Raw genomic sequence first — 4,632 nt, forward strand, 5'->3', positions numbered from 1 at the left:
AGACAGGCTGTATATTAAAATTGTACATTTACACTCAGTTTTTATGAGGGAATGACACATAAATAAACAACTGGTTTACATCAAGCACCGTGATTATTATTACAAGAGCCACATTATTGGTAGAGAATTAATTTACATACAGAGATTAATTTTATATAAAGTATCAATTTCAGAGATAAATCAGTTCAGTAAAGATAGAAAGCAATAATAATAAAAACAGAAGGAGTTATAAGTACGCCGGCCAGTATGGCCGAGCGGTTCTAGGCGCTCCAGTCCGGAACCGCGCGACCGCTACGGTCGCAGGTTCGAATCCTGCCTCGGGCTTGGCTGTGTGTGATGTCCTTAGTTAGGTTTAAGTAGTTCTAAGTTCTAGGGGACTGATGACCTCAAATGTTAAATGGTTCAAATGGCTCTGAGCACTATGGGACTCAACTGCTGAGGTCATAAGTCCCCTAGAACTTAGAACTACTTAAACCTAACTAACCTAAGGACAACACACACATCCATGCCCGAGGCAGGATTCGAACCTGCGACCGTGGCGGTCGCACGGTTCCAGACTGTAGCGCCAGAACCGCTCGGCCACCAGCGGCCGGCTTCAGATGTTAAGTCCCATAGTGCTCAGAGCCATTTGAGTTATAAGTACAACAAGAATTTATGAAATACATACAAGAAGGAAAACACGGCAAGATAATTCTCTCCATTTTCTGTGGATACAAGATCACCAATAGCACAGGTATCTGACAGGTTCCTACACACTAGCAGTTGTTATTGGTCCTGCAGGTCACCAGACGCAAGTTTCATTTCTTGAGGTATGCTCTGCGTCTTCCATGTCCCGTAAGGCAGGTGTGAGCCTCCGTTTGGATCCTCTCTGACATTCGCTCGGTATGCCTCAGGCAAGGAATCTCGCCAAAGTTCCGCTCTGCGAGTTCCGTGAGGTGAAGGAATTGCTGTAGTTGTGTGGATGAAGCTCTTTCTCGGTCTGAGTCAGGAGACGTCTGGGATCAGTTTCCTGTTTAGTCTTCTCCACTTCTGCAGCTGCTTTCCTGCGGGTACTTGGTGGTGCTGACCCATAATTTGGTACAGTTTGACTGATGCCAGGGCAGATGTTCGAAGCACTTTCGACTGAGCACCCCAGGTGGTTCCTTTTAGTCTACGGATGAAATTGTTCCGTGCAGATATTGTGAGCTTTATTTTTTTAACAGTGGGCTTTGAACGTAAGGGAGCGGTCGATCATTAGTCTGGATATTTGAGAGTGTCGCAGTGGAACAGACGCTCTCCCCTCCAAGTGGTGTTCAGTCTTCTTTTGGCTTCCCTATTTCGTAGATGGAATGTACAAACTTCCGTCTCTCCAGAATTTGGTAAGGAGTTACCTTCGAGAGGACAGGTGGAGCAGTGGTTGGATCATTGTTGAGGGTATTCAATAATTTTCATCTTTTTCAGCCGTTCTGTCTCATGTCTATATTTGACACTAGGTGATACCTTTTCCTGCTTCTAGAAGCTGATACCGTGTACAGTGGGGCCGGCCGGAGTGGCCGAACGATTCTAGGCACTACAGTCTGGAACCGCGCGACCGCTACGGTCGCATGTTCGAATCCTGCCTCGGGCATGGATGTGTGTGATATCCTTAGGTTAGTTAGGTTTAAGTAGTTCTAAGTTCTAGGGGACTGATGACCTCAGACATTAAGTCCGGTAGTGCTCAGAGCCATTTGAACCATTTTTTGTACAGTGGGTCTTTGCATATTTGGGTAGTTTCCTCAGAGGCGAAGGCCTGCTGAAAGACATAGGCAACAACATACCCATGCGATGACCAAAAATGCGAGAAACTTCGGATGAACGAAGATCGTGTTCAAAAAAATGGTTCAAATGCCTCTGAGCACTATGGGACTTAACATCTGAGGTTATCAGTCCCCTAGACTTAGAACTACTTAAACCTGACTAACCTAAGGATATCACATACATCCATGCCCAAGGCAGGATTCGAACCTGCGACCGTAGCAGCGGCGTGGTTACGGACTGAAACGCCTAGAACCGCTCGGCCACAGAGGCCGGCAGATCGTGTTCGCTCAACTCGATTATGACTGTATACAGGCAACGGACACTGGTCCACGTTAATCATGCTGCCTCTGTACAGACAAAAAACTGTCGTCGCAATACGGCTCGCCAAGTTCGCACTTACAGCAAAATGTTATCTATTTTTCCAGTGCAGGTACACTGAGAAACGTTGTGCATTATTCTGATCGTAGCTTCACTTATACAAAACCAGGCTGCATTCACACATTATTCTCCTTCGTTCTAAGGTTCATTCAGAGCCGCCGCACCATACAGCCCCGGGTGTACGATATATCCTCCACTCTCGAACGTTTGGGATAGAACTGCACGGCGAACGGATTTCTGCGGACCCCTTGTGAAACTATGGCGGATGCTTTCGACGTCTGTGTCAGACACTCGGTGACGTCCCGGCGATTTGCCTTAACACATATAACCTGTTTCTCGGACTTGTTCATGCCATCGTCTAATGCTCTGTGCTGTAGGAGGATCCACATCGTACCTAGTATGAAAGTCACGCTGAACGTTGTTAATGACCGGCACTGTGCAAAACGTAGAAAACAAAACGATTCCTGTTCTCCCGACGCCATTTCTACTAGAACTGAAGTGGACGCACACTGCTGCTACCTAGCGGGAACCGTGTACTGTGTAAAACTCGAGAGTTTGCTGCTTCCAACGGTACGTTGTTCACGCACATATCTCAAATACTTTTTTTTTTTAATCGGATGGTTCTTTTTGATACACCGTGTATTACGGACTTATTCTCCTCTGCCATTCCTAGAAGCTTGTGACGGGAATTTCCGAACACACTTTATACGTGCGGTTCGGAAAGTAAGTCACACATCCCGTCCCACACTAACACTATTGTCCAACAAGCGTGGCTCATTATCGAAAGGGAGTACACATTTCGACAGTCATGTATACACAGTTCTACTGCAGTCCGGGTGACATGTGCATCACACTGTACGAATGAAATGGCGCGACACCGGGGAACACACTCCAAAGATGAGTTATCAGGACAGTACTACTCTCGTCGGCAAAGCGTTTAAATTCCACGTAGAGTTGCCGTGAAATTTCGGTAGCATATGGACCAAATGCATTGTCACGTGCAGCCATAGTGAAGTGATGTCAACATTTTGACTATGCTGCACAGACGAAGGTGACGCTGTGCCAGATGTACCATGCGTTTTCCAGGAGGTGGAAGAACAGCTGGGCAAAAAGAGATAAGGGCGGAAACAGAACGGTTGTTGAATGTGTCTGTGTTCTGGGAGCAGATGTTCTATCGTCGAGGAACCGCACGATTGGTAGACTTGGTAACTATTTTCAGAAATAGGGTCTTGCCTCTGTATCATTCCGAAGTACAGAGGAACATTCTGCAAAAGTTACCTGGCCTCCATCGCGCCACACAGTCTGATGATGACGGTTTGGTTCGTGGGGCGCGTGCGTCAGTCAGTTGTGGCGTGCTAAGTTCGCTGAGACGAATTGAACAACTTGTTAGCAGCCACGAACAGCACAGCAGGGTTATGTGGTGGCTGCCTGGAGTCCTTGAGCTTGGGCTTCTTGGAATTTGTTTGAAATTATCTATGAAGAATGTTTGGTAAGTACTGTACTTACAGATTGTTAATTCTGTGCAGTTTGATCTAGCCAGGAATCCAGCTTCTTTAAGCCTTTCGGTGACCCCTTTTGGGGCTGTGTGTCTCAGCCTGGAGGTTTCTGGATGCGCCAAGCTAGTATTTTGCAATGTTAATCTTGTACCTGAAATCATAGCTTGTTATTATTGATGATTTGATACTAGTGATCCTAATTCCTGTTTGTTGTAGACCTCATGGCACTTCCTGGGGAGAGTTATTGGATTTGGCCTGTAACTAAAGTGGTGTGTGCTCAGCCTAAATGTACGCATGTGTAGGTCATGTGTGTGTGTGTGTGTGTGTGTGTGTGTGTGTGTGTGTGTGTGTGTGTGTTTGTTTGTGTGCGTGCTTGTATTTGCACACTCTCTTACTCCCTGTTGAGGAGCTCTTCCTGTTACAGCTGCACAGTTTAACCGGCCATCTGCTGTGTATCCTAATTACAATGTCTATTAGACCCTAAGAGGTCTCATTAAAGATGTACCTCGACCTTTTAAATCTTCTTTGAATTATTAATTGATTATTCTTTTAAATGACCTTGTACATTGCTTCTTGTTATGGTTAACTTGCAAAGCTGTGAGTGGGCCGCTCCCATACCGAAATTTTAATAGCTGAATCTTTAATTGCCCCTGTAAGTATTACTGTGTATGAAACTTCCTGGCAGAGTAAAACTGTGTGCCGGACCGAGACTCGAACTCGGGACCTTTGCCTTTCTCGGGCAAGTGCTCTACCAACTGAGCTACCCAAGCACGACTCACGCCCCGTCCTCACAGCTTTATTTCTGCCAGTACCTCGTCTCCTCCCTTCCAAACTTTACAGAAGCTCTCCTGCGAACCTGCAGAACTAGCACTCCTGAAAGAAAGGATATTTCAGAGACATGGCTTAGCCACAGCCTGGGGGATGTTTCCAGAATGAGATTTTCACTCTGCAGCGGAGTGTGCGCTGATATGAAACTTCCTGG

The 4,632-nt window shown here is 46.3% G+C and overlaps 1 non-coding gene across 1 annotated transcript; it reads right to left on the reverse strand.

The window, feature by feature from the left end:
• Window positions 1–4,346: 4,346 nt before the first annotated feature.
• Window positions 4,347–4,421, reverse strand: Trnas-aga (transfer RNA serine (anticodon AGA)). The gene has a single exon. It is a non-coding gene; the product is annotated as a tRNA-Ser (tRNA).
• Between the last annotated feature and the right edge of the window lie 211 nt (window positions 4,422–4,632).

Source organism: Schistocerca nitens, chromosome 2, assembly GCF_023898315.1.
Source record: "Schistocerca nitens isolate TAMUIC-IGC-003100 chromosome 2, iqSchNite1.1, whole genome shotgun sequence".
Classification (NCBI taxonomy): Eukaryota; Metazoa; Arthropoda; class Insecta; order Orthoptera; family Acrididae; genus Schistocerca; species Schistocerca nitens.